Raw genomic sequence first — 21705 nt, 5'->3', positions numbered from 1 at the left:
ATTGGGGGAGTCCCCAACTTCCCAGGGATCCCCAGCCTGGGCTGACTAGCGGTCAGGGTTGATGCTTTTTTGAAAGGGCTACCCTGGCTGTGGCAATAGCCCCTCGCTAGAAAAAGTCTGGTGCTGGTTCTGGTACTTTCAGGGGAATCCTATGCATTTTTTCCCCTGTATTTTCAGAACCAGGACCAGCTCAGAGATTGGTGCTGGTTGCGCTGAATACGGGAGACCCCTATGTAATTTGTCCCCCGTATTTTGGCAATCAGGACATGTGTGGACAGATTTGCCACGAAAGCGGCAAATATGCAAGAAGGCACATCTGTATACGTCTTCCGTGATTGGTCTGATTTTACAGGGAGAACATTTATTCAGTTCATCCTAAACCATGAAGTTTGCCTGAAATTCAACTGTAGATTCATTTATTGATTTACTCATTTCTGTACATTATGGCAGAGCTTCCCAATCTCCGGGTTTTCAGAATAACCACGCTTGAGTCAAGATGGTTAAATCAAATTGACTATGGTTTCAATTAAGTAACCTGTGCTCAAGCATGTAGATCCTAAAAACCTGGACTATAATGGCAGCGTTTGACCTCCTGCCAAAGCTTTGTGTGATTGGATGCAATAAAGAATTAAAAATATGTTACTGCTATTCCTCATTCCAGTAATTCAATACAATTTAAAATTTTACATTATCAGTTTACAAATCTGACAAAAAACACTAATTTAATTGAACTTATAATATTAGCGATATATCAGACTGATAATTTGCCAAAACTTCTACATAACTTTTATATAGAGAGAATTTAGACAGTCAGTCAGTAATAGTCATTAATAACTGAAATTGCTTTCTAGAACCATTAGAGAAGCTTATACTGTACTTGTTTATACTGTAAACCCCATTTCATTGTAAAAAGGTAACGAGAAGAGTTAATGCTGTCTGCATTGTAAATACTCCATTGAGTGAAAATGTCCTCATTTTTCAGAATCTTGGTAGTTGGAAGCTATTACCGTCACAGTAATACTATTTAACTTATCGCTGAGTTCAGCATCTAAATAAGAACTTGACATTCAGCTATTCCAGTGTTACATAAAGAATGGTACAGTATTCCTGTTTATCCTGTCAGCAGGTACCCTCCTATAACTGGCTCTCCGCACAGACTTGCCCCAGATTGCAGCTGTCTGTCATTTCTCTGGAAGAATAAAAGCATATTTTCATTTCTTTCATACAAATTTTAGGTATGTGATCTATTTTCCCAAAAATTCATATTGCAACATAAAAAATATCCTGGTGCCAAGCACAAAGTGGCAGTGGCGTAACTATAAATTTTGCTCCCCCATGCCAAAAAAGTTTCAGGCGCCCCCCCCTCTTCCCCGCCCAAAGATCAAACACACCCAAAGATGACATTTAAGGTGTGTGGTTACATGATACAGTAATGTGCCTTACACATTATGACACACTAAGTAATGCCACATATAACACAGTATGCCACACCGGAATGCCCCTTACAACACATTATGCCACACAGCAATGCCCCTTACACATGCCACACAATAATGCCAAGTATAACACATAATGACATACAGTAATGCCCTTATAACAAATTTATGCCATGCTGTAATGCCCCTATTTCACATTATGCCACACTGTAATGCCACATACAACACATTATCCCACACAGTAATGCCCCTAATAGCACATTGTGCACACAGTAATGCCAAATACACATTATGCCAAACAGTAATGCCCATTACATCCCACCCTGACAGATCTACTTCACCAACCCTCCTCTCTGCTCCTGCCAGTCTGTCACCTCAGCTTAAGACAGGTTGCACAGATTTTATGTCCGTGTAGAACCAGATTATTGGGAACATAGGCCCTGATTCAGAGCCGTTCGTTAACAGCAGTACGCTCGTTGCGTTCCGATGTTGACTAACCGCGCATGCGTCAGTGTTACACTGCATTTGCGTACGGCAGATTGCGAGGATTTTTTGTCTCGTTCGTCAAATAGCGTACAGGAAGTGACATGTCAAATGTGATTGACAGAACAGGGCGTTTTTGGGTGTTGACGGGGGTGGAGATGGAAAAACGCAGGCGTGGCGAGGCGTTTTTGGGGCGTACATACATTATCAAATGCTAATGTCAAATGTGTTCGTACCAACTCATACGTCACTGGATGATCCTCTTTCCCTTCAAAATGCTCGCACAGCTTAGGGTCTGGATTACTCGACCACATTGGCGATGGCCTTCTCCTCCGTCCCGGCACTCCACGATGTAGCATCGATTAATCACGGCTTGTCAGGAAATCAATTAGTGTTGGATTGCAAACCGGCTTGGTATGTGTTTGGAAATCAGTTTTTTGGGTTAGCACAAAACCGTACACAGGTGGAAATCATAGCTGCTAATGTCAGGATTACACAATCAATTTGCGTACATTTGTGGGGGTTTATTTTGGCCTCAATTTTTTGTTTTTGGACTATTGTAACAATAATGTCATCATGTTTGTGTTTTTTAGGCCATTTTGTTTTTGCCAGGTGAATTTGCATCATTATGTAAATTTTTAAACGTTCCTTAAAGAGCCCTTTTTTTTTTTCATGTAAAATGTTGTTGTTGAACGTTGTTGCCTTGTGGGCCCGGATTAAATGTAACCCATTTTGACAATAATGTCAGAATGCAAAGTCGTACATTTTAGGTAAATTTATTGCTATCAAAAAACAATTTCATGCACATATTTTACACAAACATTTTTTGCAGTGTTCATTCCAAAATATTTAATAATTGTGCAAACATAAAAGTTTTGGGAAACATAAAGCAAAAAATTAAAAACAATTCACAAGAAAGGAGAGGGAAGTTTTGGCCAGAAAGGAATATGAGGCAAGCACTGAAGGAGTGTGGGAAAAGTAGCCAATGCTGTCAATGTTTTTCCCCTGTTTGGCTGGGGGAGGGAGGGCGCCAGACCGGGTCCGGGATGTCATCGGGCTGGCCTGTCCAGAGGCAGATGTTGTGGCCTCTGGACTAGGCACAGGGCTAGGCACATTTGGAGGATTGGCTGATGTTGTGCCAGAGGTGGAGGATCCTGATGTTCCGGCAGGAAGGGAGGTCGGCTCCACCATGTGCTGGCGAACGAGCTGCTCCAGGGCATTGGCGATGCGGATGTTGGCCCTGGTATTTTCCGCCAGGGCCTGACCAATGGTCACGTTGGCCGCAGCATTTTGCTCCAGGGCCTCAGCCACCCGTACCAGACTGGCGTCCATCCTCTGCAGAATCTCCGTATGGAAATCCGATTTAAAATTGAGTTCTGTGAGGAGGGACACTGCCTGCGAGGGGGATTGCCCTGGACTGGCTTCTGCAGGGTCCTCAGCCGGATGTACTGGTTCCTCCCCTGCAGAGCCAGCAGAAATTCTGCGGCCAAGGCTCCCCTCTGGAGCAGACTCATCCGCCCGTGTCTCTGTTGGAAAAATGTGAAAAGACTCACATTAGAATCTACATATTGGCACAATAACATTTCAGAGTTGGTGACATCACAATATTTATCTTGGACAACATGAGGAGCCGCAAAGTCTGGCATGTCCGTATCCATGTTGGACACGCCAAACACCTCCACAGCCTGCACACACCCCTGTGCCAGCTCTTCTAAATCATTCAACTCCAATGACACAGGGGTGGGACCCCCACCTGTCCCCCTTGCATGCCTAGACCTGTCCGCCAGTTTTTGCTTCAGGCGATATTTGAAGTCTGCCCATCTGTGGGTGAAGTTGGAACCATTATCCTTTTGTTTTAAATGGCTTTTGGTTTTAGGGGGGGTCAAGTGTTTACTTACCGCAGTTTGACATCCCGGGCTAGACGGACATAATCACCCACCCTATTGACAGCAACGGCTACCTCCTCCCACATTCTCCACCTCTGGCTTGCACTCATATTCCTTTCTGCCTGTGGCAGGATGTCCACACACTTCTGAACCAAAACCTCCATCTCCTTTCTTGTGAATTGTGGCTGCCTTTTCTTTTTGCCAGCTTTGGCCGGAATACTGGGCCCAGCAGCCTCTTCCATGTCATCCTCCTCACCTATTTGTTTAAATGTTGAGATTTGTAAACTTCACAACTTGCACTATATTATGTTGCAAATTAATCATTGTTTCCAAATGCCTGAAATACTTACCGCAAGACTGTTGCCCATTGTTTCCCTGGTCTGTAGCCATGTCTGAGCTCAAAACAAGAAATACACCAGAATGTTTGGTTTGGCTCGTGACGTATTTATACATGCGTCCTTATTTTTCGGCCGCATCATTGTGCGTTCCTATGATCCCTCCTTAATTTGTGTGGGAAACTAAACACTATTTATGGCTTGGGGCGTCTCGAGTCGAGGTGGCGTTTTTGGATTGTTGGAGGTTACTTTGGTCGGAGTTGATTGTTGGCGGGTTTTGGAGTTTGCGTTGGTGGGAGTTTTTCTTTGCTATATTTGCTTTTTGTTTTTCCGTTCGCATTTTTTCTGTTGGATTTCTTTTTGGCGTTTCTTGATTTGGTAAGTTTTTGGCAGTCTAACTTTGGTTCAATTTGTGTCTCCTTCTTTTTTGGAATTTTCTAACATTTTTTTTGCGTTATTTCATCTCTGTTAGGTTTTTTTGGGGCTCTGCCCCAAAGACCTTTTGATCCGGAATCTTATATATTATCTCTTGGTAAGTTCATTTTTTCACTTGTTTTGTAAATGTTCATGTTTGTCTTTAAGCAACTTTGTGTGACCTTACACTTGTAACCTTTGTTTTTTTTAGTCAGAAATGTTTATAAAATGTTGTTTTTTTCTAGCTGCGTATTTTTGAACTTGTATTTGCAAACTAATTAGCGCATTTTTATCAGTTTCTATTGTGACTTGTATTTGCGAGCTAATTAGCGCATTTTTATCAGTTTCTATTGTGACTTGTATTTGCGAACGAATTAGCGCATTTTTATCAGTTTCTATTGTGACTTGTATTTGCGAACTAATTAGCGCATTTTTATCAGTTTCTATTGTGACTTGTATTTGCGAACTAATTAGCGCATTTTTAAATGCTTATTCATCCCGTTAAATTGTTTGTGTTTTCCCTTTAGCATTTGTTGCTTACATTTGGCCCCAATTTGACGTAGTGTGCGCAATGTCGTTTTGCTCTTTGGGCAAATGTGTGTTTCTCCCCTTTTATGTTTTGTCTTGCACAAAATTTTGAAACAGAAATGCCCAGCATAAAATTATGTATTTTTATATTGTGATTATTTACAGTTTGCACGTATCATGACAATACCCCGGCATGTAAGCATCAATGGATGGTATCATCAAGCTAAGTTTTTTTTTTATTTTTGGGGGGTTAAAAAGCCTTACGATCAAATCTTGCCATTTCAGGTTGATCTGGGTCGGATTGTTCTGGCCATGCTCTCGGAAGCCGACCAACCTCAATCTCGTCCCTGGTGTAGGCGTGTAAGGCCCCAGATATTTCGAACACGTGTCACCCTTTTTGGAATGCCCGATGATGAGGTTTTAAGATGCTACCGTCTTCCTCCCAAAATCATCATAGACACTCTCTCATTAATAGAGAGTGATCTTGAGCGGCAAATTGACAGTCCTACAGCAATACCACCACTTACGCAATTTATGGCGGTGTTACATTTCTGTGCCTCAGGATCATTTCAAACAACGGTGGGAATAGTGGCGGGCATCTCACAATCCTCCTTTTCCCGGATCCTGAAGGCAGTGATGGAGGCACTTTTATTTATTATTATTTATTTATTACCAGTTATTTTATATAGCGCACACATATTCCGCAGCGCTTTACAGAGAATATTTGGCCATTCACATCAGTCCCTGCCCCAGTGGAGCTTACACCCTATATTCCCTACTACAAGCACCTCCATCATTTTATTCAAATGCCTTTGGATATGGGTGCCATTAGTGTGGCCAAGGCCAATTTTTACCAAATAGCTGGCTTCCCACACATCATAGGGGTTGTGGATGGTACTCACATACAACTTCAGCCTCCAGCACGGCTGGAGGCCATATTTCACAACCGGAAACACTATCACTCCCTGAATGTAATGGTGGTATGTGATGCCTCCCTCCAGATCCTGTCCCTGAATGCAAAATTACCAGGAAGTGCACATGACTCCTTCGTCATCCGGCATTCAGGGATATGGCACAAATTAACCAACCTACAAGCTGGTTATGCGTGGCTTCTGGGTAAGTGGAGACCTTTAGTACATAACAATGTTAAGCTTCATACACAGTGATCCTGATGTTGTCAATTCTTTTTCACAGGAGACAGTGGCTACCCTTGCACGCCCTGGCTGCTCACTCCTTATTTGGCTCCCAAACCAGGGCCACAAAGTGAGTTTAATGCCACACTTACAGCCACCAGGCAAGTGGTGGAGCGCTGTATCGGCCTTTTAAAAGGCCGATTCAGATGCCTCCACCACTCTGGTGGCGAGCTCATGTATTTGCCGGATATGGTTTCGAAAATTGTGGTCCTGTGTGGGATATTTCACAACAGCGCCATAAGGAGTGGTGTCCTAATGCAGCCAGAGGATGCCTTACCTGAGGATGGCCCCCCCGAGGTTGGTCGGAGGTCAGTATGTGGGGGGGCCATACGTGATGATGTGGTGGCCAGATATTTTAAGTAATTATTGTGAAAACAACAGTGTTTATACCCAATGTGGTACGGTTTGTTTGAGAACATCTAATTAATTGTTTTTATTTTCTCCATCTTCTGTTTTTTTGCATAATCTTTGGCACTCCAACGATGACTACTTCATGCTACCCTTAAAAAACCTTTATGTGGAAACTTTGGGAATATATTATGGAACCCATATTGCAACGCCATATTTGTGGAATCATGTTGGCATGGTCCTTCGTCAACCAGTTCTTGATTTGTTGTGTGTTTTTTTATAGTTTTTGGTATGTGTTGTATTTATGATTATCACTGTGTGTTTTGTTTGTGAGTGACCACTTTGTTTTTTGAGTTATGTTGTGAATAAATGTCTTGAGAGTGTAATTTTGTTCCTTTTTTGCACGTTACAAGCAAGTGTAACCAGGTTCACACACGTTACATTTGCCTAAGGGATAATCCAGTAATGACGCAAGTTGAGCTAAAATGTAATATGTTTTCTGGGTCCAAACCAACACCCAAATGAATCCTGAACAATCAGTTGGCTTCGTAATATCGGCCTAAGCAGCTTGACCCCCAAATAGGAACATGTAAAATGTAGTAATATATAATTTTGACAACACCAAAAAAGGGAAATGAGATTGTTACTGTTAGGTGTTTCTTATGCCTGTTTTCCTTAAAAATACAACACACAATCTTAGTGACAAAAATTGCAAATCCTTGCTGGAAGAGTCTACTTATGTCAGTGTAAACAATCTCTGATTTTGAAACAACGAATGAGACAGAACGTTAAGTTGAAAATATTAATTTATTTACATTTTGAAAAAAAAAAAAAAAAAACTAGTTCCTAAGGAGGACCGACATATGGTCAAGGACCACCAGCAGACCAATGATGTGTTCCCGCATACGGCCCACACAGCCGGCTAATTCAGCCCTACGCCTCTGTTCCTCTGTGGGTTAGAAAAGTGTGGGGATTAAAACATCAATAATGAAACCACATTAAAAAACAAGCCAAAACAAGCAAACCAAAAAAGAAAATATTTGACAACAAAGCATAATTACACCGTTAAAACCCAGCCCCCCAAAATGGTCTAGCCCAAAAATACAAGTCCAAAAAATAGATTCCGACAGGTGCGATATGTGTATGGTGAAATCAGCAGTAACAGGTAAAGGCAACCCGAAAATTCCACAAAAGTCTACCAAAAAACACAAAAAAAGGGAACGACACATGATTACATACAAACAGTTTGTGGCGCAAAAAAAACAAAATCAAAAACATACCGTTCGAAAAAACGGCAGCTCCAGAAGGCACTCCATCGTCCTCCTCGGAGGTGCCTCCATTCCCCAAAGATCTTGGCGGGGTGTTTTCTGATTCCGGGGAGGGGGTAGTTCGAAGAGGGGTGGTTGGAGGAGAGGGGGAATTCGGATGGAGGGGAAGGAGCCCCGAAATATCCGCCACAGGGTCTTGGCAGGCTGGGGAGGAGGGGGAAATAGGGGAATTTGGGGTTGTGGAGGGTTGGCTGGGGGTTGGGGAGAGTGGGCATGAGCGCCGTCTTGAATGACGATGACGCCATAGTCTTCGCTGTGCCCCTAAAAGATGTGAAACAAATTGTGGTTAGTTTCAACCAAAATCCGAGAAAAACACTATTTTATGACAAAAAAAATCTGAAAACATGGCCATGCAGATATGAGTACAATGAATAGGACATACATGAAAACATGGCCATGCAGATATGAGTACAATGAATAAATAGGACATACATGAAAACATGGCCATGCAGATATGAGTACAATGAATAAATAGGACATACATGAAAACATGGCCATGCAGATATGAGTACAATGAATAAATAGGACATGAATGAAAACATGGCCATGCAGATATGAGTACAATGAATAAATAGGACATACATGAAAACATGCACACGCAGTTAGGGCCACAAAGATAAACATGAAAACCACAGTCCCTAAAACTTACTTTCAGCGATCTGCATGTGAAAGCATGCCAGCAAGCGAGACGTCCGCCGTTGCAGGTCCGACCACCTGCGCTCCAGCTGGCCGATTTGGTGGCGTGAGCCGAAGGAGCGCAGGCGGCCACGTACCTCCGCATATGCGGAACGCTTTTCGCGATTGCTGATGGGTGGAGGCTGGCTGGTGATCCGCCTATCCATCACCTCCGTTAGCACCAGCAGCTCGCGCCTGGTGAATGCCGAGGCTCTCATGATGGCAATGGTGTATTTGTTAAAAATAATTTTTAATAAAGACCCGAAAATAATTTTGATTGGCTAATGTATTTGGGCAATTAACAGGACCAATTCTATTGGTTAGTGTATGAGTCATGTGTTCGACAGGGCCACAAATCTCTTGAGAGTTATGATAGGCTTGATGCAGTGACATGCGTAAGCAAATTTAAATAAAGAAATGAACCCCGGGAAATATGCGGGGATAAAAACAAATAGAACAATTGTTTAATTGGGGCTAACATGTATTTTGACAAAGAAAAGCGAATGTTTAAGCCGTACGTATTCTGCGGGTAAACACAAACACGGACAAGATTAAAGTTTATTGCATTGTGTTAAAAAAAAAAAAAAACAATTAAGCTAGTTGATATATTGATTGGCATGATACGATTGAGGGAGGTAGGCAGAATAAACGAGCAGGTAATCGGAATCTGACAGGCCCACTTCCGGTTTGTACTTGTGCGTGCGTTCCCTTCAAGCCATTTCGGGGATGTACGCTCGCTATTTGGCACGCTCGTTAGTTAGAGGAGGGGTCGGTTGAGTTTGGGGAGGATGTTTGTCTGAGTTCGAAAATACGAGCGAGTGCTTGAATTTACATATTTTTTTACGTACGCCGAACGTACGAACGGCCACTTGCGCCCGGGTCTGAATGAGGGCCATAGTTTATAACCTGTAAACTGCGTGTATCAATATAGTGCCCCTTATACAGTGCCCCCTATACTAGTGCCCCTTATGCAATGCCCCCCTGTAATAGTGCCCCTTATGCAATGCCCCCTGTAATAGTGTCCATTATGCAGGGCCCCCTGTAGTTGTGCCCATTAAAGTAGTGCCCCCTGTAGTTGTGCCCCATATGGAATGCCCCCTATACTAGTGCCCTTATGCAATGTCCCCTGTAATAGTGCCCCTTATGCAATGCCCCCTGTAGTAGTGCCCATTATGCGGGGCCCCCTGTAGTTGCGCCCTTTATGCAGGGCCCCTGTAGTTATGCCCAGTAAAGTAGTGCCCCCTGTAGTTGAGCCCCATATGCAATGCCCCCTGTAGCAAGTGCCCCTTATGCAATGCCCCCTGTAATAGTGCCCATTATGCAATGCCCCCTGTAGTAGTGCCAATTATGCAGTGCCCCCTGTAGTTGTGCCCATTAAAGTAGTGCCCCTGTAGTTGTGCCCCTTTTAGTAATGCCCCCTGTAGTTGTGCCCCTTCTAGTAGTGCCTCTTTTAGTAGTGCACCCTGTAGTTGTGCCCCTTCTAGTAGTGCCCTCGGTAGTTGTGCCCCTTCTAGAAGTGCCCTCTGTAGTTGTGCCCCTTTTAGTAGTGCCCACTGTAGTTGTGGCCTCTCTCCCTCCCCCCCCTCACTTACCTGACTTTGCCCGCTGTTATCCGCGTTGTCTCTCCCGCTGCCGCGCTGACTGGATCTAAATAGATCCAGCAGACGTGGCCGCGCAGGTTCCCCAGGTCGTGGGTGACGTCATGACGTCACCCGCACACTGCATTACTGGGAATGCTGGCCTCCGATCATTTCAGAGGCCAACGCTCATAGTTGCAGTGGAATAACTACTGCCCCCGTCACCCCCAAGCTACCCGGCGCCTCCAAGCCACCGCGGGGGCTGCGGGGGCAGTATTTACACCACAGCAAAATGGTACCTACAGTAACTGCTTAAATGTGTGGTGGGTTGCCATTTAGGCTAAACGGCAGGCAAATTAAGCAGAGACACATGGTATAATTGAATGGAAAGCAGGGTTGGACTGGCCTGCAGGTGAAATCCCCTGTAGACCACAGTGCCAGAGGGTTCATCCCCCTCCATTAAATCACAGGTTCCAGACCTCAAATTATAGATTATTACTCTATGAGATGGTCAGTTACCTGGTGGAGCAGGACCACTGATAAGCGTGGAGGCTTGGTTCCCTTCTATAGAAACTAGGGATATGCGCCGACCCCCGTGTTTTGGTTTTGGATCTGTATTTCCCTCAAGGTTTTAGATCTGAATTTGGTTTTAAAAACCCACCCTTGCATGTTGTGGTATCTGTATTTTTTCTAAAAATATCATAAAAATAACTGAAATCACATAATTTGAGTCTTTTTGTTCCTACAGTATTATTAACCTCAATAACATTTTTCCCAGTTTTTTCCAGTCAATTTTGAATACCTTATAGCTCATAATAGTGACTTCATCCAGTTTAGGCCAAAAGGTTGCATCGAGCTAGCTGGTTGAATAAGCTAAGCGACAGCAGTGGGCGGCATTAACATGTGGCAGTTCAGCTTCCAACATGGCACAGAGTGGCACTGCAGTGGCAGACAGGATGGCAATTTAATATAATGTTTTAAAATGTCAGGCAGCAATGCCCCAAACATCACATAATGCAAAGAAAAGAGGTGCAAGATGGAATTGTCCTTGGATCTTCCACCCACCCTTATGTTCCGTATAGTAATGTACACAGGACATGCACAGTTTAACAAACCAATCACTTCAGAGACAGGGACTGCCACAGTTGGCAGTCTGAAGTGACTGGTTTGTTATGCCCCCACAAAACAAGCTACCAATGGGCAGCTGACACAGCTGGCAAAGATCTCTCCATACACAAACTGGCTTTACAGAGACAAGATGTTGTTGCCATCATCATCCGATTCCTCACCTTCATCAGTGTGTACATCATCTTCACACAATATTAATTCATCCCTGCTGGAATCCACCATTACAGCCTTAGGTGCCTCTGTAACTTTTGAATATAATTGGCGGTAAAGGTCTTCTTCGTGAAACTTGTAGTTCATTTTGATGAACATCATCTTTTCTACATTTTAAGAAAGTAGCCTCCTATGCCGATCGCTGACAAGGTTCCTGGCTGTGCTAAAAACTCTTTCCAAGTACACACTTGAGGGTGGGCAGCTCAAGTAAAGCAAAGCCAGTTTGTGCAAGGGGCTCCAAATTGCCTTTTTTTCCTGCCAGTAGTGAAATGGACTGCCTGACATGCCTATTTGGATGCTATCATTAAAATAGTCCTCAATCATTCTTTGAATGGTGACCATATCAGATGGAGTCACGGTAGAGGTCTCATTAATTGTAGCCAATTCTTTTAGACCCGATCAGATGTCAAAACTCTGTTGTGTTGACTCATCTGCATCACCAGTGGATCTTTTTTTGGGAAAGTTTAATTTTGTCCTTGCAGCCGCACTTGCTGGAGAAACTGAAGGAGGAGCCATCGCTGCATCACTTGCTGCTTTAGCTGGCAATTTCCTTACCAACAGCTCTTTGCATCTCTTCAGATCTGTTTCCGCTGGGAAGAAAGATACGATGCATGACTTAAACCTTGGATCCACCATGATCGCCAAAATGTATTGATCCCATTGTAAGATCCTGACAACCCTTGGATCCTGGCAAAGTGAATAAAGTACTTGGTCTATGAGTCCAACATGCTTAGCGGAATCGCTTTGTTTCAGCTCCTCCTTCAGTTTCTCAAGCTGTTTTTCCAACAGTCTAATTAGGGGAATTACGTGACTCAAGCTGGCAGTGTCTGAACTCACTTCACAGGTGACTACTTCGAAGGGCTTCAACACTTTGAACAACATGGAAAGTATTTTCCACTGAGCTTAAGTAAGGTACATCCCTCCCTCTATCTATGTCATAGTTTGTTGGGTAGCTTTGATAGGCTTTTTGCTGTTCCTCCATCTGCTGAGACATATAAAGGGTGGAGTTCCAACTTGTAACTACCTTTTGCTTCAGCTGGTGACAGGGCAAATTCAACATTTCTTGTAGGTGCTGCAATCTTCAAAATGCTGTAATGAATCCCTGGTGAGATTCACCTCTGAGGAAGGCAATAGTGCTGAGGATTGTTGGAGTGATGGGATCAACTGAAGGATAGTGCAGTTGCAGCCCAAGGCTGGAGAAGTATGACAAGGTGGAGATCTGGTGGTCACATATCAGCCTTGAGGGCTGGAGGTGCTTGGCAAGGTAGTGACATGATGGTCACTGGGCAGCCTTGAGGGCTGGAGGTGTTTGGCAAGATGGTGACCCGATAGACACGGGGCAGCCTTGAGGACTGGAGATATCCCGAGAGGCAGAGCAGCAGAGATAACCTTGGTATATTATATAGTCCTTTCAGATGCTGCACTGCGGTTTATGCTGCCGGGATAATGCAACAATGTGGTGACTGATGATGCTGTACTGCAATTAATGCCGCCGGGATGGTGCAGCATTTGCGCTGACTGAAGGCTCTGCACTGCAGTTAATGCCACCGGGATGGTGCGGCAGTTGGGAGATGAGGTGTACACACACTGCGGAGGTAGTTGTGGTGTAAGGCTGGAGACACTCAGATGCAGCAGTGCGCACTGTTTCCCGCTGGAATATGACATGGCACTTGGAAAGCTGGAAGCACTCTGCAGCAGAGATAGCCGAGATGTTATGCTAAAACCTCAGATGCTGCAGTGCAGTTAATGCCACTGGGTAGTAATGCGGCAACTGGGAGATCATGTGTATCGCTGCACAGGTTGTTGTGGTATTAGGCTGGAGATCTTCAGATGCAGCAGTGCACACTGGCCCTGATTCAGAGCCGGACACTCTGAAAGAGCGCTCGCCCTGAATCAGGGCGTGGTTTTTTTTTGTGCGGCCTCCTGGCTGCTCGCATAGCTGTGGGTGACCACCCACAGCTATAGCGAGTGGCCAGGTTGATGGTCGCGATGGTCAAGACCATCGCAACCATTGGGCTTGCAACAAGCCCCTTGTGGTAGGGTCTCGTGGCCGCAAGCCCCAGAGAGATTTCGGCTATAACATCTCTCCACTGACACCACTCGTGATGTCAGTGGGGCCGCCCCCAAATGGCAGGCATTCTCATGGGAACCCCTCCATTTGGGCAGCCACCCCCCCCGGCCTGCGCAGCCCTGCCATTTTAAAAAAATGTTTGCACCAACAAGTTGATTGTGTGAGCAAAATATGGGACCTGTTAGAATTCATCCTGCTGTAATGCTCCACCATATAGGGGGCATTGTCAGAAATCACAAATTCCGAGGAGAGTCCAAGCGAGATTAGCCATTTTGCAATGGCTTCCCTGAGAGGTTGTCAGCGGTATGCCTTTTAGTGGAACCGGTGATACACAGAGTAGCCTGCCTTTAAATAACCTGCTATTTCTTAGATGCTGCTGCTGTTGTTGGTGGCGCAGAAGGCAATACACCCACCCAGTGGGCTGTTGCAGTCATGCAATCTTGCATTTGTCCTTATGACAATGATGCAGCCACGGTGAATGTAAAAAAAACAGGGTGAACACCGCAGTGCCGGCAGTAACCCTGCACTGAGCCGCATTGGCCCATCGGCCCTTCTGGCATTTGCCAGAAGTGCCCGATGGCCAGTCCGGCCCAGTGCACATTTAATACCTGCATAGATGTTATGGTGTCAGTGATCCGCTGTGCAACTGGGTGACAGCTGTCATACTTGCTCTCCCTTGCAAATGTTTGTTTAATAGTCAATTGTTTTTGTAACTACTAATAGTAGTCTTCCTGGTCCTCTTCTGGAGCAGCAGCAGGTATAACGCTTAAGGATTCTTCTGAGGAATCCAGGATAGGGAAGGACTGAGGTAGCCTAGTCAAATTTGATACAAGACTAATTCCCATCATGATTAGGGATAATGTTGATGAAGGTGTTGGTGGTGAAGATGCCAGGTGCTTGAATCTAGCAAAGAGAAGGGAGCTAGCTGATGCTGGACTGCTTGTTGTTACATTTTTAGCCAAAATTTCTGAATTTTGCAAACACATTGGATGGATGCACTGTAGATAACGTAACAGGGAGGAGGTTCCTAGATGGTCAAGGTCCCTACCTCTACTTACTCTGGCATGAAAATGTGTACAGATGGCTTGAAAATTCTTGTCCAGATTTGGGTAGAAATTATTCTAAACATAAGAAGTGGATTTTTTTGTTTTATGCCCAGGCATGACAATGGGCTTTTCCTTATCATAGGCAACAACTGTTCCACTGGTGCCTGATTTACACATCCTCATCCACAATATCGTCATCATCAGCATCCTCATCAATATCCTTATTAGCTTCAGCTACACAAATATCCTCCTCCTCCTGGTGCACTTCCACAGAAGCATCCTCAATTTCTTTGTCAGCATGTTGATTTGTGCTGCTAATCCCCACATTTGCAGAGGATGCATAAGTGGTGGAATGAGGTTACTCTTCGAGAACAGTTTTGAAAAGGTCAGGCTCAAACATGGCACCGGCCGAAACTCTTCTCAGGGATTTGTGATATCTCTGAGCGCACCATTGGATCCTGTGCCTTAACAATTTTTTTTTTTTTAAACGTCTACAGGGAGAAGGGCTTATATCATCATAAGAGGCAGAACCACCAATCATATATAAAGGCCAAGGCCTTAGCCTTTCCTTGCCACAAACCCAAACCCTTTTTTTCACATACTGTCAGGACAGATCTAACCACGACCATAAATGTCATGGTTTCTATACCTGACAATTTAAAAGAAATATAGGATGTCAGTTTCAGACAGCATGATTTAAAAATGTGGATTTTTTGTTGCGATTGGGCCTTTGGAAATTCTGACTGTTTCCAAACCCTCCATAAAAACACCAGAAAACGTGCAGTCTTGTAAAACGGTAATAGTAAAAATAATATATACCCCTCGCTGTCTTTCAGATAAGGGTTTTCGTCTTTGTAATTAATGACACATTACTACGGCAGTGCTATGGGTGATTTACTCTATGACAAGCCCATAATAAGACCAAAATAAAAAAGAATTAACACAATACTCTACACTGTATGGGGGTCATTCAGACCTACTCGCGAGCGGCAGTACGCTCGCAAGTGGGTCAATGTTCCCCACTGCGCATGCGCACGATGGAGGGAGCTCCGTCGTGCGCATGCGTGAGACCCGGCGAGCGACGGGCTTTCCATCGCTCGGGGTCTCGCACCAAAGGGGCCGTGCTGTCGATGTTGATTGACAGCACGCCCCCTTTGGTGGGCATGCCGGGGGCGTGCCTGCCAGACGGAGGCGTTCCCATGGGAACGCCTACAGTCTGAAGCCGGTCCCACTGACATCACTAGTGATGTCAGTGGGAGTGATTTTGGCTCTGATAGAGCCAAAATCACTCCTGGCCTTGCGGCTGGGAAACCCGACCGCAGGGTTTCCCTCGCAAGTCCGATGGTCGCAATGGTCAAGACCATCGCGACCATCTTTTTGCACGCTCGTATATGCTGTGGGTGGTGACCCACAGCTATACGAGCGTCCAGGAGAACGTTCCATTTTAATGGTGGAGGGCCCTGATTCAGAGCGTCCGGCTCTGAATCAGGGCCTATATTCTGTATGAGTATGTCAATTAATGTTCAATTAGTATATTATAATAATTCAATATAGTATGATCGACAACCATGTCCTGTGTATCATCATGGGTACTGCAAACATAAATGGGTGGGCATCAGAATCCATCAAATCTAAAAATAGTAAAAATAGTATCATAGTTACAGCATACTGTAGCTGGACATAAAAACACATCTATACATTTACATTTCTTTGACTTATTTTGAGTTTCACATATACAGTACTGTCGAAGTCAAATAATTGGCTATGATTGTTTGTAATTATTATCTGACGATCTAGTAAAATCGGACGCTACTCTGCGTCGGAAGCAAGCCGATGCGCATAAATGCGTATATATATATATATATATTTAAAAATGTAACTTTTAGCCAGTGTACAGGAGACAGGGTCTGTGTATGTCTGTGGCAGATAATTGAAAAACACACACATTCTGGGCTCTATTTACTACAATCCGCATATTGAATGCAGATTGTAGTGTGATATTAATGACTGAATTTGCATTGCGAATTCAGGCAATATCACAGGGATTTACTACAAATACCCTGCAGGGACAGAGCTTGCGATAAAGCTCTGTCCCTGCGAAACCCCTTTGGTGCCTTATCACAGTATTTTCGCAAAAAATACAGTGACTAAGTGCCCGCGCATGCGCCAACCGACCGCCACTGCTACCCCCCCTCCCGGTGCTAAGCCCTGCCCCTGGTGCTAAGCCCCGCCCCCGAGATAGTCAAAATAATGTTAATAAATAGAGCCGACTGTGAGGTGCAGACAAGTGTTTTAAATGCAAAATTAGAAACCATTGTCATAAGTCTGACTATCATTGTATGCCTAAAGGAACTAACGTTTACATTCCAAATAGGCAGAAGAGGCCATTGATCAGCCATCAGACATTGTGACTCCATCAAATATCTATCTGCTGGTCATCTCTGATCAGAACAACTTCATTGTCTGTCATTTGTTGAACTTAGTTCAGACAGATATAATTTCAAAAATACCAGTTACTGGATAAAGCTATATATATATATATATATATATATATATATATATACATATATGACACAAGCACTAATGCACATTTGCACACACATGCATATACATAGACAATCGCATGTGTATCCACAATGCGAACACATAGACGCTCTTATGCTTACGCACGTACCCACGAACATACCCTGTAACTATTTTAATATGAAGACATACAACGCACACAGATGAATTCCTGTAAATATCTCTCATTCATTTATGCAAGCACACATATAAAAGGTTCCCTAGCATTGAGCGTAATATTAGAGATTTTGTTAGCTAATCACTATGGTGTAAAATGTACATATATGACATGTAAGGTATAGAACTTAGTAGACAAGTCATGTTTGGTATCATACTGACACCCTGTTTAATTCCAGATATCTGAATCTATCGGCGAAGAAGTCGCATCTTGCGTTCGGTGGTTATGGATTATAGGGAATTATTGGTTAGAATATGTACTTTGTGTTATGTTCTGGGTGGTAGCAGGAGCGATCACAGAAGCGGATTTGAATAAGAAACTAGGTTTTTTAATAAGTGCTTGAGAAGACAAAATATGGCAGTAAATAAAAGTCCAGGAATATATAAATGTGCACAAGAGTTCTGTGGTGGAAGTAATGGGTTAATGTCCAAGTAGAAACAATTAGAGCTGTCCAGGTGTGCAGGTAGTGAGACTGAAAATAATCAACCAGGTATGCAGGTAGTGATGCAGGAAAATAATAGCCAGGTATGCAGGTAGTGAACTAAGGCAATGAGCAGGATGTCAGTAGGCTCAGGCACTCAGGTATGGGCAAGGGTGATGGAGGAAGCGGGGTAGTCCAGCGGGAGCTAGGAGCTGACAGGCAGACTCGCAGACAGCGAATTCACAGGAACAGGATAAGCACAGAGAACTCCCTCTCAGCTAGGCTGAGATACACGTTGCACTGGCAAAGAAGGAAGGCACTGACCCTTCCTAAATACCCCATGCCGTGCTGTTACTGGCCGGAGGGAACATGTGACTCACCAGGATTGGCCAGCCGCATCACATGGCCAGAAGGCAAGATGGCGGCGCCCATGCCAAACGGAACAGAGACGCCACCAGGCCCTACCAGCGCAGAGTGACAACAGGCCCGCACATCAACGCGCGCAGCCAAAGCCCCCCGCCAGACACCAGCTCCGCCACCAGACAGCCCACGCCACAACGACCACACAGGTAACACCCACCTAGCGCCATGCTGAAATACCCTGGCCGTGACAGTACCTCCCCTTTTGGGGTGACCTCAGGACACTCACCAGGCTTCTCCGGATGGGCATAATGGAATCTCCTGATGAGCGTGGGAGCGTGGACATCACAAGCATCGGTCCAGCAACGTTCCTCTGGACCGTAACCTTTCCAGTCCAGCAAATATTGTAGATGACCTCTGTGCAGACGAGAGTCCAAGACCTGGGCGACTTCAAACTCAACTCCTCTCTCCGTCTGGACTCGAGGAGAGGCAGGTAGAGCATTATGGAACTTATTCAGGACCAGGGGCTTTAATAAGGAAACATGGAAGGAATTAGGAATTTTTAGGTATGGGGGTAACTGTAAACGGTAAGCCACTGGATTAATGACTTCTGTTATGGTGAAGGGACCGATGAAGCGGGGTGCAAATTTTATAGAAGGAACTCTTAGACGAAGGTTCCTGGTAGACAACCAGACCTGGTTTCCTACTTGCATGCGTGGAACTATTCTACGCTTCTTATCGGCCTGGGTCTTATAGCGAGAGGATGCCTTCAACAAATCAGTCCGTACTTGAGTCCAGATGGCAGCAAAATTCCGCACCGTGTCCTCCACGGCCGGAACATCAAAAACAGGCAGGCTTCGGAATTCGGGAACATGAGGATGAAGGCCATAAACAACCTGAAATGGCGTTTGGTTAGTTGACGAGTGGTAGGAAGCTTTGTGTGCAAACTCGGCCCACGGCAGCAAGACAGCCCAATTGTCCTGGGAAGATGACATAAAAATTCTTAAGAAAGTCTCTAGATCTTGATTAACTCTCTCGGTGGAGCCGTTGCTTTGCGGATGGTAGGCCGTGGAAAAGTTTAACTTCACTTGAAGAACAGAACACAAAGCCCTCCAGAATTTTGCAGTAAACTGTACACCACGGTCAGAGACAATTTCAGCAGGAAGGCCATGTAGACGAAATATGTGTTTGACAAACAACTGTGCCAGGTCAGGGGAAGAAGGTAACTTCTTCAACGGTATATAGAGGACCATCTTAGAGAATCGGTCTATTACAACCCAGATAGTGTTGAAGCCTTGAGAGACTGGCAGGTCTGTGATTAAATCCATGGAGAGATGCGTCCATTGACGTGATGGAGTAGGTAGTGAAAGCAATTCCCCAGCTGGACCTTGTCTTGATGATTTATGCTGGGCACAGGAGGATCAGGAAGAGATGAACTCCATTATATCTGCCTTCATAGAAGGCCACCAATAGTGTCTTTTCAGGAACTCCAAGGTCTTCCGAGTGCCTGAGTGCCCTGCAAAGCGAGAGGAATGTGCCCAAGAGAGAAGCCGCTTCCTTAATTCCGGGGCCACAAATGATTTTCCCGTAGGAGGCTGAAGCTGTAATGCGGCAAAGACTCTTGATTCCAAGACAGGGGTATTGCTTTGATTTTCAGATTGATCATCACAGAGGAGAGATCTCGATAGGGCATCAGCCTTCTGATTAAGTGCTCCAGACCGGAAGGTCAGGGTGAACTGAAACCTGGCAAAGAATATTGCCCAGCGGGCTAAACAAGGACTTACACATTGAAGGTTTTTGAGAAATAGGAGATTTCTATGATCCGTAAATACAGTAAATGGGAACTTAGCACCTTCTAGTAAATATCTCCATTCCTTCATCGCCAACTTAACAGCTAGTAGCTCTTGCTCACCTATGGCGTAGTTCCTTTCGGCAGGTGAGAATTTTTTAGAAAAGAACCCACAAGGATGGACTCGGTTGTCCTCATAACGTTGAGACAAGACTGCTCCCACAGCTTCAAATTATGCATCTACTTCCAACAAAAAAGGCCTGTCCAGATCTGGTTGTCGAAGAACTGGTGCTGTGATAAAGGCCTGTTTCAGAAGATGAAAGGAAGACTCTGCCTCAGGTGATCATTGGGAAGGATTAGCACCTTTGCGGGTCAAGGCTGTAATGGGGGCCAGCAATGTAGAAAATCCCTTGATGAAGCGTCTATAATAATTGGCGAAGCCCAACAACCTCTGGATGGCTTTCAGTGTCTGAGGTCGGGTCCAATCCAGAATTGCTTGTACCTTCTTGGGGTCCATTTCCAAAGTGGAGCCAGAAATAATGTAGCTGAGAAAAGGTACACTGGGCACACCAAAGACGCACTTCTCCAGTTTGCAGTAAAAGTGGTTTTCTCTCAAACGGGTCAAAACTTCTTTAACATGTTCTTGATGTTTAACCACAGAGGGTGAAAAAATCAGTATGTCATCCAGAGAGACAACAACCGAAACATATAACAGATCCCGGAAAATCTCATTAATGAAACTCTGAAAGACAGCAGGAGCATTGCACAATCCAAAAGGCATTACTAAATATTTGAAATGTCCATCTCTGGTATTAAAAGCGGTCTTCCATTCATCGCCAGCTTGGATACGAATGAGGTTGTAAGCCCCTCTCAGATCTAATTTAGAAAAAATGACAGAGCCCTTGACCCTATCAAACAACTCAGTAATCAGGGGAAGAGCGTATCGATTCTTTACAGTAATGCCATTAAGGCCTCGATAATCAATACATGGTCTTAGACCACCGTCCTTCTTGCCAACGAAGAAAAACCCAGCTCCGGCAGGTGAAGTAGAGGGGTGAATTAACCCCTCTGCCAGGTTGTCCCGGATGTACTCGGTCATGGCTTGAGTCTCAGGCAAGGACAGCGGATAGGTACGACCACGAGGTGGTGTCTTATCAGGTATCAATTCAATTGGACAGTCCCATTCCCTATGAGGAGGTAAGGTATTTGCTTGCTGCTCAGAGAACACGTCGGCGAACATCTGATTCCTTGGGAATGGCAGAAGAAACTAATGGAACTGTCTTTCTTACAGGTCGAATTTTTGGAAGACAGGATTTCTGACAGTCCATACCCCATGACAGAATCTGCATAGAACTCCAATCAATCCTGGGATTATGTTGACGCAACCAGGGTAGACCAAGAACAATTTCTTGAGAGGCCTCTGATATCACCAGAAATGTTAAGGACTCAGAATGAAGTGCCCCAATTCGGACCAATACTGGTTGAGTCTCTTTGGTGACTATCCCATTAGTTAGAGGGCATCCGTCTATAGAGGTCAGAGAGATGGCATGGTTGAGAGACGAACAGGGAATCTAAAATTTATCTATGAAACTAGACGTTATGAAATTTCCGGCTGCTCCCGAGTCAAGTAGAGCAGTAGCAAAGACAGGTTTGGGTGTAAGATCCAACGCTAGGGTAATCGTGAAATCTTTAATTTTTGGAGACGGGCTCATAACGCCTAACTTGATGTCTCCAGGG

This window comes from Taudactylus pleione, unplaced genomic scaffold (assembly GCF_031769625.1).
Source record: "Taudactylus pleione unplaced genomic scaffold, aTauple2 ptg000533l, whole genome shotgun sequence".
Lineage (NCBI taxonomy): Eukaryota > Metazoa > Chordata > Amphibia > Anura > Myobatrachidae > Taudactylus > Taudactylus pleione.
Note: the sequence above shows the minus strand (reverse complement) of the source record.